The sequence below is a fragment of the Salmo salar genome, chromosome ssa18, assembly GCF_905237065.1.
Source record: "Salmo salar chromosome ssa18, Ssal_v3.1, whole genome shotgun sequence".
In the NCBI taxonomy this organism is placed as follows: domain Eukaryota; kingdom Metazoa; phylum Chordata; class Actinopteri; order Salmoniformes; family Salmonidae; genus Salmo; species Salmo salar.
Window position 1 is genome coordinate 76,780,202 of NC_059459.1, and position 24,485 is coordinate 76,804,686.

At 43.0% G+C, this 24,485-nt stretch overlaps 1 protein-coding gene across 1 annotated transcript in view; it reads right to left on the minus strand.

Annotated features, from left to right (window-relative positions):
- LOC106578039 (5-hydroxytryptamine receptor 2C) overlaps nucleotides 1-21,114 on the minus strand; it is a 290,493-nt gene extending 269,379 nt beyond the window's left edge. Inside the window, exon 1 of the mRNA XM_045701585.1 lies at nucleotides 20,749-21,114. The gene's annotated coding sequence lies outside the window, so the exon portion shown is untranslated. The remainder of the gene's footprint in view (nucleotides 1-20,748) is intronic.
- Nucleotides 21,115-24,485: the final 3,371 nt, after the last annotated feature.

The following is a 24,485-nucleotide window of genomic DNA, read 5'->3' on the forward strand; positions in this document are numbered from 1 at the left end:
AACAACATTGTGGTGGACGGAATTGCAGAATCTCCACATGAGACCTGGACGGAGTCTGAGGACAAAGTGAGGGAAATGATCTTGGAGAAACTGAAGATGGACCACAGGAAGATTGAGGTGGAGCGCGCCCACAGGACTGGAAAACCCACCACCGGACCAGGTGAGGTAACAGGCCCAGGTCGATAGTGGTCAAGTTCCTGAGGTTGCAATTGTAAGTAGGCCTAATAAAAACATCCCACTTCTATTAGGCTACATGTTTTGTTAAGCGACATAACTGGCTGAGGTAGGCTAAGTTATTGTACATACTGTAGGCTTGGAAGAAATAGACTCCAATTAAGCCCTGTTGTTTGTCAGGTCAAATTTAAATGAAGATTATTGTTGAAATAAATGACTCTACTGGTGTAGGTTTTCTCCATATGTTGCTGTGCACCACTTGCATAACAAGTCAGCTATATATTCAGCACGAGGCGCTGTTCACCTCCTATTGGTTGCGCAGCGGTTGAAGCTTTACGTTTCAGTACCAGGCCTCCAATTGGTTGCGCAGCGGTTGCAACTTTACGTTTCTGCACCACCAAATGGTCCGCTGCCTGCTTTATTAGTTGATTGTCTGCTTTTTTAAATGTATTTTTATTTCACCTTTATTTAACCAGGTAGGCCAGTTGAGAACAAGTTCTCATTTACAACTGCGACCTGGCCAAGATAAAGCAAAGCAGTGCGACAAAAACAACAACACAGAGTTACACATGGGATAAACAAACGTAGAGTCAATAACACAATATAAAAATCTATATACAGTGTGTGCAAATGTATTTAGATTAGGAAGGTAAGGCAATAAATAGGCCATAGTGGCGAAATAATTACAATTTAGCATTAACACGGGAGTGATAGACGTGCAGATGATGATGTGCAAGTAGAGATACTGGGGAGCAAAAGAGCAAAAATAAATAACAATATGGGGATGAGGTAGTTGGGTGGGCTATTTACAGATGGGCTGTGAACAGGTGTAGTGATTGGTAAGCTGCTCTGACAACTGATGCTTAAAGTTAGTGAGGGAGATATAAGTCTCCAGCTTCAGTGATTTTTGCAATTAGTTCCAGTCATTGGCAGCAGAGAACTGAAAATGAAAGGCGTGCTACGGGTGGGTGTTGCTATGCTATGGTGACCAATAAGCTGAGATAAAGCGGGACATTACCTAGCAAAGACTTATAAATGACCTGGAGCCAGTGGGATTGGCGACGAATATGACGAGAGGGCCAGCTAACAAGAAACAGAAGAGAAACACTGATTTGACACTCTGAACTCTATCTGAGAAGTAGTTGGTGAACCAGGCAAGGCAGTCATTTGAGAAACCAAGGCTGTTGAGTCTGCCAATAAGAATGCGGTGATTGACAGAGTCGAAAGCCTTGGCCAGGTTGATGAAGACGGCTGCACAGTACTGTCTTTTATCGATGGCAGTTATGATATAGTTTAGGACCTTGAGTGTGGCTGAGGTGCACCCGTGACCCGCTCGGAAACCAGATTGCATAGAGGAGAAGGTACGGTGGGATATCGAAATGGTCGGTGATCTGTTTGTTAACTTGGCTTTCGAAGACTTTAGAAAGGCAGGGCAGGATAGATATAGGTCTGTAACAGTTTGGGTCTAGAGTGTCTCCCACTTTGTAGAGGGGGATGACCGCGGCAGATTTAAAATCTTTAGGGATCTCAGACAATACGAAAGTGAGGTTGAACAGGCTAGTAATAGGGGTTGCTACAATTGCGGTGGATAATCTTAGAAAGAAAGAGTCCAGATTGTCTAGCCCAGCTGATATGTAGAGGTCCAGATTTTGCAGCTCTTTCAGAACATCAGCAATCTGGATTTGGGTGAAGTAGAAGTGGGGGGGCTTGGGCAAGTTGCTGCGGGGGGTGCAGAGCTGTTGGCCGGGGTAGGGGTAGCCAGGTGGAAAGCATGGCCAGCTGTAGAAAAATGCTTCTTGAAATTGTCAATTTTCGTAGATTTATCGGTGGTGACAGTGTTTCCTAGCCTCAGTGCAGTGGGCAGCTGGGAGGAGGTGCTCTTATTCTCCATGGACTTTACAGTGTCTCAAATCTTTTGGGAATTTGTGCTACAGGATGCAAATTTCTTTTTTAAAAAGCTACCATTTGCTTTCCTAACTGACTGTGTATTTTGGTTCCTAACTTCCCTGAAAAGTTGCCTATCGCGGGGGCTATTTGATGCTAATGCAGTGCGCCACAGGATGTTTTTGTCAAGAGCAGTCAAGTCTGGAGTGTACCAAGGGCTATGTCTGTTCTTAGTTCAACATTTTTTGAATGGGGCATACTTATTTAAGATGGTGAGGAAAGCACTTTTAAAGAATAACCAGGCATCCTCTACTGACGGGATGAGGTCAATATCCATCCAGGATACCCAGGCCAGGTCGATTAGAAAGGCCTGCTCACTGAAGTGTTTTAGGGAGCGTTTGACAGTGATGAGGGGTGGTCGTTTGACCACAGACCATTACGGACGCAGGCAATGAGGCAGTGATTGCTGAGATCCTGGTTGAAGACAGCAGAGGTGTATTTAGAGGGCAGGTTGGTCAGGATGATATCTATGAGGGTGCCTGTGTTTACGGATTTAGGGTTTACCTGGTAGGTTCCTTGATAATTTGTGTAAGATTGAGGGCATCTAGCTTAGATTGGAGGACGGCCAGGGTGTTAAGCATATCCCAGTTTAGGTCACCTAACAGTACGAACTCTGAAGATAAATGGGGGGCAATCAATTCACATATGGTGTCCAGGGCACAGCTAGGGGCTGAGGGGGGTCTATAAGAAGCGGCAACAGTAAGAGACTTATTTCTGGAAAGGTGGATTTTTAAAAGTAGAAGCTCAAACTGTTTGGGCACAGACCTGGAGAGCATGCCAAGATAGAACTTTAGCAGTTTATGAACTTTAGCAGATGTTGTACTTGGGGATGGAAATCTCCACATTTTTGGTGGCCTTCCTAAGCCAGGATTCAGACCCGCTAGGACATCAGGGTTGGAGGAGTGTGCTAAAGCAGTGAATAAAACAAACTTGGGGAGGAAGCTTATGATGTTAACATGCATGAAATCAAGGCTTTTACGGTTACAGAAGTCAACAAATGATTGCGCCTGGGGAATAGGTATGGTACTGGGGGCTGCAGGGCCTGGGTTAACCTCTACATCACCAGAGGAAAAGAGCAGCAATAGCGTAGGGTCCAATGAGCAGCAATAGGTGAGTCAGGGAGCCGTTCGGTAGTCACTACTACGCTAGGCGAGTGGGAGACACGGCGTTCAGAAAGCTAGCGGGCCGGGGCTAGCAGATGGGTCTTCGGCGACATCGCAACGGAAGAGCCTGTTGAGATCAAATCGGGCGATTATGACGGCAGACCAGTCGTGATGGATCGGCAGGGCTTCGTGTCGACAAAAAAGTGTCCAGGCCAATTGGCAAAAGAGGTATTGTAGCCCTAGAATTAGCTGGTATATGGGCCTAGCTTGAGGCTAGCTCAAGGCTAACTGGTACTTGCTTCGGGACAGAGGCATTAGCTTACAGTAGCCAATCGGTTGCAGCTAGCTAGCTTCAATGATCTAGTATAATGATCGAGAGCTGCAGGAATCCGGTGATGTGGTAGAGAGAAGCAGTCCGATATGCTCTGGGTTGATATCGCGCTGTGCAGACTGGCAGGTATTGTTCGAGCTAAAGCTGGCTGGTGTCCGAGCTAAAGGTGAAGACCGCTAGCCGTGGCTAACAAAGACTAATGGCTAGTACATTTTTTACATTTTAGTCATTTAGCAGACGCTCTTATCCAGAGCGACTTACAGTAGTTAATACATACATTTTATTTTCATTTCATGCATTTTTTTTTTTGTACTGGTCCCCCGTGGGAATCGAACCCACAACCCTGGCGTTGCAAACACCACGCTCTACCAACTGAGCCACAGGGAAGACTAGCGGGCTAGCTCCTGATGGAGGTTCCAGTTATAAGGAATAAAAATAGCAGATCAGTACCACATTGGGTGAGGTGGGTTGCAGGAAAGTATATTTAGTATGTAGATAGAAAGTGAGATTAAAATATATACGAAAACAGCTATTTACACAGGATAAGACACGGGATAATACACGGGACAAGACAAAGACAAACACACGTCCGACTGCTACGCCATCTGCTGCATTCTGTCAGAAGTCTAGGTAATGTGGGTAAGGCGGAGTCAGACGCACGACACCGAGATGAGTAATAATCGTAACTTTACTCAAAAAAAACAATATTCCATGAAGGAGACAATAATCCAGATCACAAAACGAGACAATTTGACAATAACAAACACGCACAAAACCAAGGGGGAAACCAGAGGGTTAGACAGGGAACAATGATTATGGAATGGAAACCAGGTGTGTACAATGAAGACAAAACAAATCGAAAATGAAACATGGATCGGTGGTGACTAGAAAGCCGGTGACGTCGACCGCCGAACGCCGCCCGAACAAGGAGAGGGACCAACTTCAGAGGAAGTTGTGACACATTCTCTATCCTCATGGATGAAGTTCAAATGTAACTTTTGCATTATTAAGGTGGGGTAACTTCCTTCTTGGGAAATTGCATTTGGGACTATTTGCATCTCGGGTCCGAATTTGTTTTATTATTATTATTTAAAAAATATATTAAAAAAATATTCATAATTCATTTGGGGGGCAAAATAATATTGCTGGAGATTTGGCCCGCGGGCCGCCATTTGGGGAACACTGTTTTAGACGGAAATGCCCATAAAGGTCTGCCTATCCCTCAATTTAAATCAGATGGTAAATTGGGACTGATAATCCCATGATTCCCATCATAATCCACACAGATTACCAATTCAGCCCCTAAGTGTTATTTTGAAACCCAATATTTGACATCACTGCTACGGAACTGCGCAAATGGCCCAATTGGACAAACACAACGCAAACAAGTATACAACCTCACATCCCAGGCTGTTGATCAGATGGGTATTGCCATTTGTTTGACCTTGTTGAGTCAAATTATGCTTTTCTACTTGTTCACCTCTCTCTGTCCGTCTCTCTCTGTCTCCATCTCCCTCTCTCTCTCCGTCTCCGTCTCCGTCTCTATCTCTCTCTCTCTGTCTCTCCGTCTCGCTCTCTATCAATTCAATTCAATTCAATTCAATTTGCTTTATTGGCATGACGTAACAATATACATATTGCCAAAGCTTATTTTGGATATTTACAATATAAAAATAAATAAAAATGAGAATCAAAATTGTCAACGGGACAACAGTAACAACAATAACCAATGGTCAAAATAACCATACATTCAACAATAACAATAGTCATACAGTAGAGGACATATACAGGTTGATTGGTCTGTCAGACACTGTCCTTCAACTTATGGCAGGCAGCCATGTAGTGCGCTGCCAACCCACAGCTCTCTGCGTCCTCCCCCAACAGGACGGGTAGCCTATTCTCATCAGAGAGGTCTTTGAAACCTTGAATAAGGGTTTCAAATTTGGGGAAATGACACTCTCTAATTGTTTTATATTTTTTACATTTTGTCAGGAAATGCAGCTCCGTCTCAGGTTCTGCTGTGGTGCAGTGGTTGCACAGCCTTTCCTCTACAGGGAGCCAGGTTTTCCTGTGTCTACCCTTCTCAATGGCAAGGCTGTGCTCACTGAGCCTGTACTTTGTCAAGGTTTTTCTAAGGTTTTGATCAGTAACCATGGTCAAATATTTAGCCATGGTGTACTGTCGATTTAGGGCCAGATAGCACTGCATTTTGCTTTGTGTTTGTGCTTGTGTTTCCCAATAAGCAATGTAGTTTTGTGTTGACTGTGTTGTAATTTGGTTTATTCTCATTGATTGGATGTTCTGGTCCTGAGGCTTCAGTGTGTTAGTAGAACAGGTTTGTGAACTCAGCCCCAGGACCAGCTGGATGAGGGGACTCTTTTCTTTGCTCAGCTCTTGGCATTGCAGGGCTTGGTAATGATATGAGAGGGGGTCACTGTATTTTGGATGTTTCCAAAACTGAATTGCTCTTTTCTGAGTTTTTATTATTAGTGGATATTGGCCTAATTCTGCCCTGCATGCATTGTTTGTAGTTTTCCTCTGGACACGTAGGAGAATCTTACAGAACTCTGCATGTAGGGTTTCAATGGGGTGTTTGTCCCATTTGATGAAATCTTGTTTTGCAAGTGGACCCCACACCTCGCTGCCATAAAGTGCAATTGGTTCAATGACATATTCAATTAGTTTTAGCCAAATTTTAATAGGTATTTCAATTTGAATTTGCTTTTTAATGGCGTAGAATGCCCTGCGTGCTTTCTCTCTCAGTTCATTCACTGCCTCATTAAGGTTTCCAGTTGAGCTTATTTTTAAACCTAAGTAATTGTAGTGTGTACAGTACTCTATATATCTTGTACCAATTGAGAACTTTGGTCTAATTCCCTGAGATCTGGATCTTCTCTGGAAAATCATTATTTTAGTATTTTTGGGGTTTACTGCCAGGGCCCAGGTCTGGCAGTACTGCTCTAGCAGGTCCAGGCTCTGCTGTAGGCCATGTGCTGTGGGTGACAGCAGGCATAGGTCATCTGCGAAGAGTAGGCATTTAACTTCTGAATTGTGGAGACTAACACCAGGGTCTGAGGATTTTTCTAGAATAGTGGCCAATTCGTTAATATAAATATTGAAGAGAGCAGGGCTCAGATTGCAACCCTGACGAAGGCCCCGCCCCTGGTTAAAGAATTCTGTTCTTTTCTTACCAATTTTAATGCTGCACGTATTGCCAGTATACATTGATTTAATTATGTCATATGTTTTACCCCCTACACCACTTTCAATAACTTTGTAGAACAGTCCTGTATGCCAAATAGAATCAAATGCTTTTTGGAAGTCGATAAAGCAAGCGTATATTTTGGTATTATTTTGGTGGACATGTTTATCTATCAGGGTGTGTAAGGTGTAAATATGATCAGTTGTGCGATGTTTTGGTATAAATCCAATTTGGCTTTTACTCAAGACATTGTGCCTCTCTCTCTCTCTCTCTCTCTCTCTCTCTCTCTCTCTCTCTCTCTCTCTCTCTCTCTCTCTCTCTCTCTCTCTCTCTCTCTCTCTCTCTCTCTCTCTCTCTCTCTCTCTCTCTCTCTCTCTCTCTCTCTCTCTCTCTCTCTCTCTCTCTCTCTCTCTCTCTCTCTCTCTCTCTCTCTCTCTCTCTCTCTCTCTCTCTCTCTCTCTCTCTCTCTCTCTCTCTCTCTCCGTCTCTCCCTCCGTCTCTCCATCTCCGTCCCTCTCCGTCTCTCTCTCTCCGTCTGTCTCTCTCTCTCTCCGTCTGTCTCTCTCTCTCTCTCTCTCTCTCCGTCTGTCTCTCTCTCCGGTCTCTCCATCGATCTCTCTCCCCGTCTCTCTCTCTCCGTCTGTCTCTCTCTCTCTCCGTCTGTCTCTCTCTCCGGTCTCTCCATCGATCTCTCTCCCCGTGTCTCTCTCTCCGTCTCTCTCTGTCTCTCTCCGTCTCTCTCCGTCTCCGTCCGACTCCATTCCGGCCCTCCGTCTCTCTCTCCCCGTCTCTCTCTCTCCGTCTCTCTCTCTCCGTCTCTCTCTCCCGTCTCTCTCTCCCGTCTCTCTCTCCGTCTCTCCTCGTCTCCGTCCCTCTTCGTCTCTCTCTCTCTCCGTCTCTCTCTCCCGTCTCTCTCTCTCGCTCTGTCCGTCTCGCTCTGTCCGTCTCTCTCTGTCCGTCTCTCTCTGTCTGTCTCTCTCTCTGTCTCTCTCTCTGTCTCTCTCTCTGTCTCTCTCTCTGTCTCTCTCTCTGCTCTCTCTCTGTCTCTCTCTCTGTCTCTCTCTCTCTCTGTCTCTCTCTCTCTCTGTCTCTGTCTCTCTCTCTCTCTGTCTCTGTCTCTGTCTCTGTCTCTGTCTCTGTCTCTGTCTCTCTCCCCGTCTCTCTCTCTCTCTCCGTCTGTAAGTGGTGTGTGTAATAATGCAATTACTATTTCTGGGAGGCAGCAGCAGGTGTGTGTCCCTGGCCTGTCAGAGGAACATGTGGTTGATAGTTCACCCTGCAACCCCTATATGACTGTGTAATAATGGAGACAGGTAGTTGGATCACCCCTATATGACTGTGTGTAATAACGAAGACAGGTAGTTGGATCACCCCTATATGACTGTGTAATAATGGAGACAGGTAGTTGGAACACCCCTATATGACTGTGTAATAACGAAGACAGGTAGTTGGATCACCCCTATATGACTGTGTAATAACGAAGACAGGTAGTTGGATCACCCCTATATGACTGTGTAATAACGAAGACAGGTAGTTGGAACACCCCTATATGACTGTGTAATAATGGAGACAGGTAGTTGGATGACCCCTATATGACTGTGTAATAATGGAGACAGGTAGTTGGATGACCCCTATATGACTGTGTAATAATGGAGACAGGTAGTTGGAACACCCCTATATGACCCCTATCAGACAACACACACAGAAACCACACAGTCAAACTGTAACCCTGTCTCTCTTTTTCTCTCTCTCTCTCTCTCTCACTCTTTCTCTCTCACTCACTCTCTTTCTCCATCACTCTCTCTCTCTTTCTCCATCACTCTCTCTTTCTTTCTCCATCACTCACTCAATCTGTCACTTTCTCCATCACTCTCTCTCTCTCCCTCTTTCTTTCCCCATCACACTCTCCCTCTGTCTCGCACTCCGCCTCTACCCCTCCCCTCCATAATGGCCCTTCATTAAATCAATCTATCATTTGGCTTGGTCCCAAATGGCACCCTATGATTTATGTAGTCATAGGTACACTACGTATTGTAGTTTGTTCAAACATAGTAGACTACATAGTGAATAGGGTGCCATTTCGGAGGTATCCTTTGACTCATGTCCAACACAGCTAATCCTTAGCCATGTAGGGACATAGTGTTTGACTTCAACCTCTCAACTCTCTGCTCGTAAAATCATGTTAGGACTGAAACTAGAAACTAGGCTACATTGCCTAAACCCAGTTTAACCTATCTATCTAGCGGTAGTCAAAGCAATTTGAGATGATGGGGGGGGGGGTTAATCCTATAGCTGACCAATGGGTACAGTGCACATACACACACAAACAGATGCCCTCTTTCTCTTTTAATGTAAAAAAAAACCTGCTAAAATCTATTCAAGGAAAAGCGATTTCCTCCTCTCTAATGTGAATCAGCAAGCATCCAAAAACTTTCAGCATTTCCACTTTGTTAAATTACACCACTCAAAACCCCCACTGGGTGAAAAGGGTCCATATCAGAGGATATCTTCACATGACATGTGTTTGATATTCTACAGAATATTTAGAGTTTGGTAAATATGTACCATACCCTGAAAAAGTCTGAATCCAGATGTGTCTTTTCGACATGATATTGGGATCAATCCGAATATCACACATATTTCCTGTGATATTTCCTGTGGCCGGATATGACTCATTCAATATCCTGAGATATGTGACATCCTATTTTCTTTCTTCATGTTGACAAATACTGACTCTATACAGTGCATTCGGAAAGTATTCAGACACCTTGACTTTTTGTTACGTTACAGCCTTATTCTAAAATGGATTAAACTTTTTAAAAATCCTCAGCAATCTACACACAATACCCCATAATGACAAAGCGAAAACAGTTTATTTGAATTTTTTGCAAATTTGTTAAACATAAAAAAACGAAATACCTTATTTACACAAGTATTCACACCCTTTGCTACGAGACTCGAAATTGAGCTGAGGTGCTTCCTGTTTCCATTGATCATCCTTGAGATGTTTCTACGACTTGATTGGAGTCTACTTGTGTTAAATTCAATTGAATGGACATGATTTGGAAAGGCACACACCTGTCTATATAAGGTCCCACAGTTGACAGTGCATGTCAGAGCAAAAACCAAGCCATGAGTTTGAAGGAATTGTCTGTAGAGGTCAGACAGGATTGTGTCGAGGAACAGATCTGGGGAAGGGTCCCAAAACATTTCTGCAGCATTGAAGGTCCCCAAGAACACAGTGGCCTCTATCATTCTTAAATGGAAGAAGTTTGGAACCATTAAGACTCTTCCTAGAGCTGGCTGCCTGGCCAAACAATCGGGGGAGAAGGGCCTTGGTCAGGGAGGTGACCAGGAACCCGATGGCCACTCTGACAGAGCTCTAGAGTTCCTCTGTGAAGATGGGAGAACCTTCCAGAAGGATACCCATCTCCGCAGCACTTCACCAATCAGGCCTTTATGGTAGAGTGGAGACACTTCTCAGTAAAAGGCACATGACAGCCCGCTTGGAGTTTGCCAAAAGTCACCTAAAGACTCTCGGACCACGGAAAGCAACATTCTCAGGTCTAATGAAACCAAGATTGAACGCTTTGGCCTGAATGCCAAGAGTCACATCTGGAGAAAGCCTGGCACCATCCCTACGGTGTAGCATGGTGGTGGCTGCATCATGCTGTGGGGATGTTTTTCAGCTGCAGTGACTGAGACACCTGAAAATAGCTGTGCAGCAACGCGCCCCATCCAACCTGACAGAGCTTGAGAGGATCCGCAGCGAAGAATGGGAGAAACTCCCCAAATACAGGTGTGCCAAGCTTGTAGCATCATACCCAAGAAGACTCGAGGCTGTAATCACTGTAATCACTGAGTTAAAGGTCTGAATACTTATGTAAATGTAATATTTCCGTTTTTCAATTTGAATACATTTGCAAAAATGTCTAAACAAGTGTTTTTGCTTTGTCATTATGGGGTATTGTGATGTCATTATGGGGTATTGTGATGTCATTATGGGGTATTGTGTGTAGATTGATGAGGGGGAAAAAAAACACTGTAATCAATTTTAGAATAAGGCTGTAACAAAACAAAATGTGGGAAAATCAAGGGGTCTGAATACTTTCCGAATGTACTGTACATCGCATATCTGTGTTTTCTCAGCACATTTAACATAGGAAGATCTTGATATGCTTTATGATGTAGGAGAAAATAAGGACGATTTCTTATGCATTTCTGAGTTTTCAGTACATGCTCAATAATTTGACAAATATTTTTCCTTGATGCCCATATCATTTTTGAATTCCCTCTGGATATCATACAAGATGATACTCTGGGTTGCCTGTAATAATGCTAGTTTTAATCTAGGCTATATAATTTTTTTAATTTTTTTTAACGGATGAATTCCTGACCTCACCATCTGGATAGCAGTGGGATGAACAGGCAGTGGCTCGGGTGGTTGATGTCCTTGATGATATTTTTGGCCTTCCTGTGACATTGGGTGATGTAGGTGTCCTGGAGGGCAGGCAGTGCCCCTGGTGATGCGTTGGGCAGACCGCACCACCGTCTGGACAGCCCTGCAGTTGCCGTACCAGGCGGTGATAAAGCCTGACCTTCTTCACCACACTGTCTGTGTGGGTGGACCATTTCAGATTGTCGGTGATGTGTATGCCAAGGAACTTGAAGCTTTTCACCTCCTCCACTGCGGTCCTGTCGATGTGGACAGAGACGTGCTCTCTCTGCTGTTTCCTGAAGTCCACGATCAGCTGCTTCATTTTGTTAATGTTGAGGGAGAGGTTATTTTCCTGGCACCACTCCACCAGGGCCCTCACCTCCTCCCTGTAGGCTGTCTCGTCATTGTTGGTAATCAGGCTTACAGCTGTTGTGTCATCTGCAAACTTGATGATTGAGTTGGAGGCATGCGTGGCCATGCAGTCATGGGTGAACAGGGAGTACAGGGGGGGGGGGGCTGAGCACACTCCCTTGTGGGGCCCCTGTGTTGAGGATCAGCAAAGTGGAGGTGTTGTTTCTTACCTTCACCGCCTGGGGGGTGCCCGTCAGGAAGTCCAGGACCCAGTTGCACAGGGTGGGGTTCAGACCCAGGGCCCCGAGCTTAAACTCTCTAGGGTATGTGGGACAGTAGCGTCTCACCTGTCCAACATCCGGTGAAATTACAGAGCGCGAAATTCAAAAATACTAAATTCAAATATTTAACTTTCTTGAAAATATATGTGTTATACATCAAAATAAAGCTTAACTTCTTGTTAATCCAGCCAAGGTGTCAGACTTCAAAAAGGCTTTATGGCGAAAGCAAATCATGCGATTATCTGAGGACAGCGCCCCGCATACAAATGAATGACAAATCATTTTCAACCAGGCAGTTGCAACACGAAAGTCAGAAATAGCGATATTATATATGCCTTGCCTTTGAAGATCTTCTTCTGTTGGCACTCCAAAAGGTCTCAGTTACATTACAAATGGTCCTTTTGTTCGATAAAGTCCTTCATTATATCCATAAAAACTCAGTTAGCTGGCGCGCTTCAGTCAATAATCTACTGTTTCCCTCCATCAAAATGCATACAAAATGAATCCCAAATGTTACTAATAAACTTTTCCAAACAAGTCAAACAACATTTATTATCAAACCTTAGGTATCCTAATATGCAAATAAACGATACCATTTAAGACGGACAATACTATGTTCATTACCGGAGATAAATAAGAAAGAACGCGCTTTCCTCCACGCGCTTGGAAACACTGAAGGTAAAATGGGAGCCACCTAGAAAAACTACAATTTCTGGGTCATTTTTCCAAAAACCAGCCTGAAACTCTTTCTAAAGACTGTTGACATCTAGTGGAAGCCCTAGGAACTGCAATCTGGGAGGACTTGGCCTTATTATTAAAATACTAGCCATTGAAAATAGTGGTAAACTGAATTTTTTCTTTGGGGGGGGATAGTTTGTCCTCAGTGTTTCACCTGCCATATCAATTTTGTTATACTCACAGACATTATTTTAGAAACTTTAGAGTGTTTTCAATCCAAATCTACTAATTATATGCATATCCTAGCTTCTGGGCCTGAGTAACAGGCAGTTTACTTTGGGCACGCTTTCATCCGGAGGGGAAAATAGTGCCCCCTACCCTAATGAAATTAATGATGAGCTTGGAGGGTACTATGGTGTTGAAGGCTGAGCTATAGTCAATGAACAGCATACTTACAAAGGTACAGTTGAATTCGGAAGTTTACATACACCTGAGCCAAATACATTTAAACTCAGTTTTTCACAATTCCTGACATTTAATCCTAGTAAGAATTCTCTGTCTTAGGTCAGTTAGGATCACCATTTTATTTTTTAAGAATGTGAAATGTCAGAATAATAGTAGAGAGAATGATTATTTCAGCTTTTATTTCTTTCATCACATTCCCAGTGTGTCAGAAGCTTACATACACTCAATTAGTATTTGGTAGCATTGCCTTTAAATTGTATAACTTGGGTCAACCATTTCGGGAAGCCTTCCACAAGCTTCCCACAATAAATTGGGTGAATTTTGGTCCATTCCTCCTGACAGAGCTGGGGTAACTGAGTCAGGTTTGTCGGCCTCCTTGCTTGCACATGATTTTTCAGTTCTGCCCACAAATGTTCCATGGGATTGAGATCAGGGTTTTGTGATGGCCACTCCAATACCTTGACTTTGTTGTCCTTGAGACATTTTGCCACAACTTTGGAAGTATGCTTGGGGTCATTGTCCATTTGGAAGTCCCATTTGCGACCAAACTTTAACTTCCTGACTGATGTCTTGAGAAGTTGCTTCAATTTATCCACATAATTTTCCTTCCTCATGATGCCATCTATTTTCTGAAGTGCACCACTACCTCCAGCAGCAAACACCCCCACAACATGATGCTACCACCCCCGTGCTTCACGGTTGGAATGGTGTTCTTCGGCTTGCAAGCGTCCCCCTTTCTCCTCCAAACATAACGATGGTCATTATGGCCAAACAGTTCTATTTTTGTTTCATCAGACCAGAGGACATTTCTCCAAAAAGTGCAATCTTTGTCCCCATGTGCCAGTGCAAACCGTAGTCTGGCTTTTTTAATGGCGGTTTTGAAGCCGTGGCTTCTTCCTTGCTGAGTGGCATTTCAGGTTATGTCGATATAGGACTTGTTTTACTGTGGATGTAGATACTTTTGTACCTGTTTCCTCCAGCATCTTCACAACTTTGCTGTTGTTCTGGGATTGATTTGCACTTGTTGCACCAAAGTACGTTCATCTCTCGGAGACAGAATGTGTCTCCTTCCTGAGCGGAATGACGGCTGCGTGGTCCCATGGTGTTTATACTTGCGTACTATTGTTTGTACAGATGAATGTGGTACCTTCAGGCAATTGTTTTCTGAGGTCTTGGAAGATTTGTTTTGATTTTCCCATGATGTCAAGCAAGTAGGCACTGAGTTTGAAGGTAGGCCTTGAAATACATCCACAGGTACACCTCCAATTGATTCAAATGATGTCAATGAGCCTATCAGAAGCTTCTAAAGCCATGACATCATTTTCTGGAATTTTCCACGCTGTTTAAAGGCACAGTCAACTTAGTGTATGTAAACTTCTGACCCACTGGAATTGTGATACAGAAAATTATAAGTGAAATAATCTGTCTGTAAACAATTGTTGGAAAAATTACCTGTGTCATGCACAAAGTAGATGTCCTAACCGACTTGCCAAAACTGTAGTTTGTTAACAAGAAATTTGTGGAGTGGTTTAAAAACGAGTTTTAATGACTCCGGCCTAAGTGTATGTAAACTTCTGACTTCAACTGTATTCCTCTTGTCCAGATGGAATAGGGCAGTGTGCAGTGCGATGGCGATTGTTTCGTCTGTGGATCCATTGGGGCGGTATACAAATTGAAGTGGGTCTAGAGTGTCAGGTAAGGTAGAGGTGATATTAACTAGCTTCTCAAAGCACTTCATGATGACGGAAGTGAGTCCTACGGGGCGATAGTCATTTTATCCGGTTACCGTCGCTTTCTTAGGTACAGGAACAATGGTGGACATCTTGAAGCAAGTGGGGAAAGCAGACTGGGACAGGGAGACATTGAATATGCCCATAAACACTCCAGCCAGCTGGTCTGCGCATGCTCTGAGGACGCGGCTAGGATGCCGTCTGGGCCGGCAGCCTTGCAAGTGTAAACGCGTTTAATTGTCTTACTCACGTTGGCCACGGAGAATGAGAGCCCACAGTCCTTGGGAGCGGGCCACGTCGGTGGCACTGTGTTATCCTCAAAGCGGGTGACTCCACTTTGTCTCTGTGCTGATGTTTTTCCTGTTTGATTGCATTACGGAGGTAACAACTACACTGTGTTTGTCTTCGACCATATTCCCAGTCACCTAGTCATGATTAAATGCGGTGGTTCGTACTTTCAGTTTTGCACAAATGCTGCCATCTATCCACAGTGTCTGGTTTGGGTAGGTTTTAACAGTCACAGTGGGAACAACATCCCCTATATACTTCCTGATGAACTCAGTCACTGTGTCTGTGTATACGTCAATGTTATTCTCAGAGGCATCCCAGAACATATCCCAGTCCGCGTGATCAAAACAATCTTAACCTCTTACATCTAGACGTTCCGCTAGCGGAACACCTGCTCCAATATCCAATGATAGGCGTGGCACGAATTACAAATTCCTCAAAAATACAAAAACTTCAATTTTTCAAACATATGACTATTTTACACCATTTTAAAGATAAGACTCTCCTTTATCTAACCACACTGTCCGATTTCAAAAAGGCTTTACAACGAAAGCAAAACATTAGATTATGTCAGCAGAGTACCAAGCCAGAAATAATCAGACACCCATTTTTCAAGCTAGCATATAATGTCACAAAAACCCAGAAGACAGCTAAATGCAGCACTAACCTTTGATGATCTTCATCAGATGACAACCCTAGGACATTATGTTATACAATACATGCATGTTTTGTTCAATCAAGTTCATATTTATATCAAAAAACAGCTTTTTACATTAGCATGTGACTAGCATGTGACTAGCATTCCCACCGAACACTGCCGGTGAATTTACTAAATTACTCACGATAAACGTTCACAAAAAGCATAACAATTATTTTAAGAATTATAGATACAGAACTCCTCTATGCACTCGATATGTCCGATTTTAAAATAGCTTTTTGGTGAAAGCACATTTTGCAATATTCTAAGTACATAGCCCAGGCATCACGGGCTAGCTATTTAGACACCCGGCAAGTTTAGCACTCACCAATATCAGATTTACTATTATAAAAGATTGATTACCTTTTGTTGTCTTCGTCAGAATGCACTCCCAGGACTGCTACTTCAATAACAAATGTTGGTTTGGTCCAAAATAATCCATCGTTATATCCGAATAGCGGCGTTTTGTTTGTGCGTTCCAGACACTATCTGAAATGGTAAATCAGGGTCGCGCGCATGGCGCAATTCGTGACAAAAAAAATCTAAATATTCCATTACCGTACTTCGAAGCATGTCAACCGCTGTTTAAAATCAATTTTTATGCCATTTTTCTCGTAAAAAAGCGATAATATTCCGACCGGGAATGTCCATTTAGCTAAACAGAGGAAAGTAAACAAAGCTTTCGGTCGACGCGGGCACGAGCCTGAGTCTCACAGTACTGTAACCAGCCACTACCCAAACGCGCTACTTTTTTTCAGCCAGAGCCTGCAAAGCCACGATTCAGCTTTTTACCGCCTTCTGAGACCCTATGGCAGCCGTAGGAAGTGTCACGGGACAGCTAAGATCCTCACTCTACAATAAACAGAGACAAGAAGAACGACACCTTGTCAGACAGGCCACTTCCTGCATGAAACCTTGTCAGGTTTTTGCCTGCCAAATGAGTTCTGTTATACTCACAGACACCATTCAAACAGTTTTAGAAACTTTAGGGTGTTTTCTATCCATATGTAATAAGTATATGCATATTCTAGTTACTGGGTAGGAGTGGTAACCAGATTAAATCGGGTACGTTTTTTATCCAGCCGTGAAAATACTGCCCCCTAGCCATAACAGGTTAAAGCATGGATTCCGATTGGTCAGACCAGCGCTGAATAGACCTTAGCACATGTACTTCCTGTTTGAGTTTCTGCCTATAGGAAGGGATGAGCAAAATGGAGTCATGATCTGATTTGCCGAATGGAGGGCGGGTGAGGGCCTTGTAGGCATCCCGGAAGTTGGAGTAGCAGTGGATGAGTGTTTCAGCAGTGCGAGTACTCTAGTCAATGTGTTAATAGAACATCGGTAGTGTTTTCCTCAAATTTGCTTTGTTAAAATCCCCAGCAACAATAAATACAGCCTCAGGATATGTGGTTTACAGTTTGCACAAAGTCCAGTGTGGTTCCTTGAGGGCCGTTGTGGTATCGGCTTGAGGGGGAATATACATGGCTGTGACTATAATCGAAGAGAATTCTCTTGGGAGGCAATGCAGTCGGTATTTGATTGTGAGGTATTCTAGGTCGAGTGAACAAAAGGATTTGAGTTCATGTACGTTACCACAATCACACCATGAGTAGTTAATCATGAAACATACACCCCTGCCTTTCTTCTTCCCAGAGAGCTCTTTATTCCTGTCTGTGCCATGTACTGAGAACCCAGCTGGCTGTATGGACGGGACAGTATATCTGGAGAGAGCCATGAATCTGTGAAACAAAGTATGTTACAGTCCCTGATGTCTCTCTGGAAGGAGATCCTCGCCCTGAGCTCATCTACTTTATCGTCCAGGGACTTGACATTAGCAAGTAATACACTCGGAAGTGGTGGATGGTGTGCATGCCTCCTGAGTTGGACTAGAAGTCCCCTCCGAATACCTCTTCTCCGGCAGCGGCATCTTGGAGCAGCCTCTGGGATACATTCAATTGCCCTGGGGGGTACGAACAAAGGATCCAATTCGAGAAAGTTGTATTCCTGGTCGTTATGCTGGTGAGTTACTGCAGCTCTGATATTCAAAAGTTATTTCCGGCTGTATGTAATAACGCAAAAACTTTCTGGGCTAATAATATAAGAAATAAGAAATAACACACAAAAAACAAAATACTACAAAGTTGCATCGGACCTAGAAGCAGAGCTGCCATGTAGCCTTTAGCTCAGTGCGGATGTTGCCTTTAATCTATTGCTTCTGGTTGGGGTATGTATGTTTGGACACTGTGGGGATGAGGTCATCGATGCACTTATTAATTAAGAAGGTGACTGATGTGGTAAACTCCTCAATGCCATTGGCTGAATCTTGGAACATATTCCAGTCTGTGCCAGTGAAACAATCCTGTAGCTTAGCATATGCTTCATCGAACCACTTCCGTATTGAGCGTGTCACTGGTACTTCCTGTTTGAGTTATAGTCAGATTTGAGTTATGGTCAGATTTGGAGAATAGGGTTATGATCAGATTTGAGTTATGGTCAGATTTGGAGAATAGGGTTATGGTCTGATTTGAGTTATGGTCAGATTTGGAGAATAGGGTTATGGTCAGATTTGAGTTATGGTCAGATTTGGAGAATAGGGTTATGGTCAGATTTGGAGAATAGGGTTATGGTCAGAATAGAGTTATGGTCAGATTTGGAGAATAGGGTTATGGTCAGATTTGGAGAATAGGGTTATGGTCAGATTAGAGTTATGGTCAGATTTGGAGAATAGGGTTATGGTCAGATTTGGAGAATAGGGTTATGGTCAGATTAGAGTTATGGTCAGATTTGGAGAATATGGTTATGGTCAGATTTGAGTTATGGTCAGATTTGAGTTATGGTCAGATTTGGAGAATAGGGTTATGGTCAGATTAGAGTTATGGTCAGATTTGGAGAATAGGGTTATGGTCAGATTTGAGTTATGGTCAGATTTGAGTTATGGTCAGATTTGAGTTATGGTCAGATTTGGAGAATAGGGTTATGGTCAGATTTGGAGAATAGGGTTATGGTCAGATTTGGAGAATAGGGTTATGGTCAGATTTGGAGAATAGGGTTATGGTCAGATTTGGAGAATAGGGTTATGGTCAGATTTGAGTTATGGTCAGATTTGAGTTATGGTCAGATTTGAGTTATGGTCAGATTTGGAGAATATTTGTCACAACATCAACGGAAGGTGGCGCCCCTCCTCGCCCGGGCGGCGCTCGGTGGTCGTCGTCGCCGGCCTACTAGCTGCCACCGATCCTCTGTTTACTTTCTGTTGGTCAGGTCTAGTTTAGATTTGCACCTGTTTAGTATCAGTTCATTAGTGGGGGGGGGGGTACCTGGGGTACAGGTGTTTTTCCCCCTGCCTGTGGGTTTTGTGGCATGGTGTTTTGGGCTGCGTCCCTACGCTGTGTTCGGGCTGTTTATGGGTATTTGTGTGACTTTGCCCTGCCCTACCTGTTTTTGGCAAGTGTGGATTATTTATTAAAACGTGTGTTCACGGACTTGTGTCTCCTGCGCCTGACTTCAACCCTCCTGCTTCCTTGAGCACTCTGACAATATGGTTATGGTCAGATTTGCCAAATGGAGGGTGAGAGAGAGCATTGTATGCGTTTCTGTGTTTGGAGTAAAGGTGATGTAGAGTTCTGTCTCCTCACAGTAACTGGCTGCCAGTAAGATACCGTAAAAACAATACAGTGTATTGGTCTATGTTTATATGTACTGCCGTATGTCTGCACAGTAAATGGAAATTACATTTCCAATGGAAGTGTACTCCAGTGTGTGTGTGTGTGTGTGTAAACGGGCTTGTGTACATATGTAGGTATGCGTGTGTATGTGTGTGTATGTATGTGCGCGTGTGCGGACTGGGTTGGGTCTCTATCCTACAGTAAATAGGATTAGACTGATGAAGGTATTATTAGCCATCATAATCCACAAACGTATTATTTTCAACAGATGAAAATGAAAATAGACCAAAGATTTACATTACTCAAATATAATCTCACACCCCCATATCATGCAAACATAGGACTATAAAAATCTCATTTATTTGCATCATGTTATCAGCACACACAGCACACTATGGTCATTTCAGATAAGCAATTTAGTGAAATATTTAAAAAAAACACACACGCACACACATCTGTGTCAGACAAATTATATTGCATCATGCAACTGCACACACAGCACACTAAATGGTAATTCATAGTGTCATTTAGCAGTTTTCTCAGCAACATAAACTAAGGAAAAACAGAGAAAAGTAGGTGATGCTAATTTGACTGGACCAAGCTGACCACAAACAAATCGGACCTGTATTATAGTCCAGTACAGTCTGGCTGTGTGTGTGTGTGTGTGTGTGTGTGTGTGTGTGTGTGTGTGTGTGTGTGTGTGTGTGTGTGTGTGTGTGTGTGTGTGTATGTGTGTGTGTGTGTGTGTGTGTGTGTGTGTGTGTGCGCCAAAAATGACATGACAGCTTGATTCACATCTAATCATTGAATAACGCTCACGTTGAATCAATCAATCAAACAAACAAACAAACCTGATGACAGACTAATTGCCAACGTTTACATTGATAAATGAACTATAACAGTTTAGAACCACACTGACATTACAGCTATGATCTGTCTGTCCGCGTGTATGTGTCCACACCCTGATCCACCCCATTCACATTTTCATACCATCAACCGTCATTAACCGTCATTACGGCTATGCGTAAAAATGGCAATTAAGCACAGAAGAGGGTACAGCTGTGTGGCATTTCAGACGCGGGAATTATTCTACCAAGATATTTTTGGTGAACTTTCCTTAAAACATTCCTGGCTTGACATAGAGGATATCGTTAGCAAAACCGCCAGACTGTTTAGAATATTTTTGGTCCACGGTTTAATAGCCTGTAATAAAATAAACTCTTATCTGAGATTCAATACCACTGTACTTGTGTCAAAACAAGCGTGTCTGACAAAGCTACAAGTGTATTCCAAATGCCACCAACGGATAATTACAAGATCAAATATTATTACCACAGAGGTGTTATTACCGTGTAGTCAAAAAAAGATAACTTTATGCCTTTATAAAGCAGTTCCACTTACCCATAAGGTGATCCTTTCTCTCAATCACGTCCTTTTCTTTCTTCCCTCTTGTCTTTATCCAACTGCCGTTTTGTTTCTCCGTCGTTGTGTCCTTGCTTGTCCACGGTTCGTTCGGAATTCCACTCAACTCAAAGTCCTTTTCATAGCGCAATATACGTTTTCCTCTGCCCTGTCTCGGACCTAGACTGAAAACACTCCCGAAATTAAACGGTATCCGGTAAAAGCACTCTCGTCCTCAGCTGTCGCAGCAACCCGTATGCAAGTCACACACTGTCCGACAAGCAGCACAGCGGGTTAGGGTTTGTGGTTAGGGCTACAGCGTTGGCATGACTCCAGCACCGGCGCTAGAGCGAGACCTTCCGTTGGAACTCTCTCCACTGAATCTTATTCTCCAGGCACGCGCGCGTCATTGTCGCGCGCTTTGCCAACCAAGAGTTGAATTAAAGCCTTGTCCTGGTTTTTGGGGTCCCACACGGTGACAATCATGCAATACTGGGCTGTACCAAAATGTAGCCTACTTTAGTTTCCCCACACCTGTGTCAAAGAAAAAACATTTATAAAACTCCGTGCCTATGTCCTGCAGCCTATGACGCGTTGACAAAGCATTTTTATCATAATGAAATATTGAATTCTTAAGCACCTTTCAAACACTCTCAAATAGACTACTGTAGGCTACGAGATAATACAATTTGCAATTTATTTCGTTTTTTAAAATGTGATAGGTAGCCTATCAGCAGCTTCTCATGTACTAACACAGCTACGACCCCTATGTGTACATAATAACAAGTTTATTACGGTAATGACAACCTTGCCTATTTCCTGATGGTAATCGATACTAATTTGTAATTTATAATGATCATGGGCTGTATGCTGCAACAAGGTTTCACAGTCACATCAGATCACAGTCACATCAGAATTGGACGTTCAACCATGTTCCATCTTTCCTATAGCCTGCTTCACGCATGACACTACACACACACGCACATGCAAGACAGACAGATTGGAGCGATTATGAAATCGGATTTGAGCTATCTTTGATAGACATAGTCTTTATCTCTGTTCTGGGCTGTAGGCCTGTGCAGTGAGGTGAAACAGTAGCAGATAGACATGCAATGTCTAGAGCTGCTATTCCTTACGATAGATCCACGTGGTAAAGAGTGATGTCTGTTATTACAGAGCTGCTATTCCTTACGATAGATCCACATGGTAAAGAGTGATGTCTGTTATTATAGAGCTGCTATTCCTTACGATAGATCCACATGGTAAAGAGTGATGTCTGTTATTATAGAGCTGCTATTCCTTACGATAGATCCACATGGTAAAGAGTGATGTCTGTTATTATAGAGCTGCTATTCCTTACGATAGATCCACATGGTAAAGAGTGATGTCTGTTATTATAGAGCTGCTATTCCTTACGATAGATCCACATGGTAAAGAGTGATGTCTGTTATTATAGAGCTGCTATTCCTTACGATAGATCCACATGGTAAAGAGTGATGTCTGTTATTACAGAGCTGCTATTCCTTACGATAGATCCACATGGTAAAGAGTGATGTCTGTTATTATAGAGCTGCTATTCCTTACGATAGATCCACATGGTAAAGAGTGATGTCTGTTATTCATTCAGTATTCCACTTATTTATTATTATTGTATTTTGTTACTTATTTATTTTGTTATTTTTCTCTAGCTGCAAAATGATGTAAAGTTGAGTGCTATAAACGTTATGTTTGTCACACAGTACAATGGATATTTGGTGACCTCTGTTGGGTCCTTGAGTAGCCTAGACAACATGTACATGTGTCATAACGTCATAACTACACACACATACCTTCCAGATTAGCCTTAATGGACTTCAATCAGTCATCCCGCCTGTTAGCTCTTCCTTTGATCAATAGATGCTTGTTCGCATAGGACAAGCGTATCCTTGCCTGGTTATTGGTTATATCAGACTAAAACGTGTGTGTGTGTGTGTGTGTGTGTGTGTGTGTGTGTGTGTGTGTGTGTGTGCGCGCGCGTGCGTGAGTGTCATAGTAGGAGATGCTTACTCTAGCCTGGATAAACCAGACCGAATTGTACTAAAATCAGTCTAGATGCCAAGCTAAGATTATCCAGTTGTCCAGTGTTTCCCAATTTGATTTCTATATGCGATCCCGTTTTTTTTCACGGCACATCCTGTGCATTTTGTTAATGGATGTTATAATAAAGAAGATAGGCAACTCATTAGTTTCTCATTTGGGGAAGCCTACAATGTATCCTACAATTTCTACCTAGATGCGCTTTTTCGTGGAACAGTTTCACTCCAATAATAACGTTTTCGTTTCAAAAAAATATTGTCACGTGGTAATTTATAAAAAATATTAATTAAAATGATATCTAAAAGGTACAATTCAACTAATGCTCACCAGCCTTTGCCATATGGAAACATTGATAGCCTACACCGTGATCCATTGGCGGCTAAAGAAATTGGCGCATGGAACTCAGAGATAGCCTATAGGCCAATTCAGCAGTAGGCCTATAACTTCCATCATCAACTAAGTAAAATACATAGTCCTAAATCTGACTAATAATAACAAATGAAATCACATTATTCTCTCTGCTCGACCGGTCTGCCTCCCTTTCTGTTTGTCTTGATTTGAGCTATCACTCTCCTGGGTGGCGCAGCGGTCTAAGGCATCACTACAGACCCTGGTTCGTTCCCAGGCTGTGTCACAACCGGCCGTGATCAGGGCGGTGCACAATTGGCCCAGCGTCGTCCGGTTAGGGAAGGGTTTGGCCGGGGGAATAGGCCGCCATTGTAAATAAGAATTTGTTCTTAACCGAGTTAAATAAATAAATAAAACTCAGCAGGTTGGCGTGCGCTCCCTCAACATTATAGCACAGAGAAACCATACAGCTCAACCACCAGCTCAACACTCCAAACAGAAGACAATGAAAGAATTGACAAAATTCCTAAATGACGGTTATGAAATAAATCAAAACTTGTTTCTCGCAGGCTGTGAACTCTGCAAACAATGTTTCCACTCTGAGAATGAGAACAGTACAAGACTATAATAAATCCTTTGACATAAATTAATGTAACCAAATTATGGGGATTAACGCTACATTTACTAGGCTTACTGGTTTCATAAGTAATGGGGATTTTTTTTTTTTATGTGTAAACATTCACACAATGAAATGTGCAAGAATTGGCGGGAGACAGTGGAGCACATTCTGGATAGCTGAGCGCATTCATTCTGGAGAGAGAAGCGGCTGAAGGCTACTTCCCACAGACCCCTCCCCTTCTTCTTGTCTCAACATTTTAAATGACACGTCATCTTCACATATTCTAGATGCTTTTCACTGACAGCAGCAACTCAATAATCAGTTGGCCCTATTGCCTTGCGCGCTGCCCAATTGCAGGCTTCCCAAATAAGGCATAGGTTTACGCACTTGTGATTTGAAACAATCCACAGCTATTTAAACAAAATGAATAGTTCTATGGCTAAATGAAGTTCTCTGGTAAAGTATTTTACAATAATTTTATTTAGACTGGAGTAATTATATACTTTTTAAATGTAGGGGAGGCCAGGATCCGAACAGTGCACTGTGCACCCGCCACGTTTCCTTTCTAATTTGCAAGTGGCTGAAACCAGAGATCTGTATGTAAAACGAGATGCCAATGTCTCCGCCCTAACAATGGGAGTCTTTGTCCAAAAGGCGCCATTGCAGGTGACACGCTTAGGTCTGGCCCAGGTGT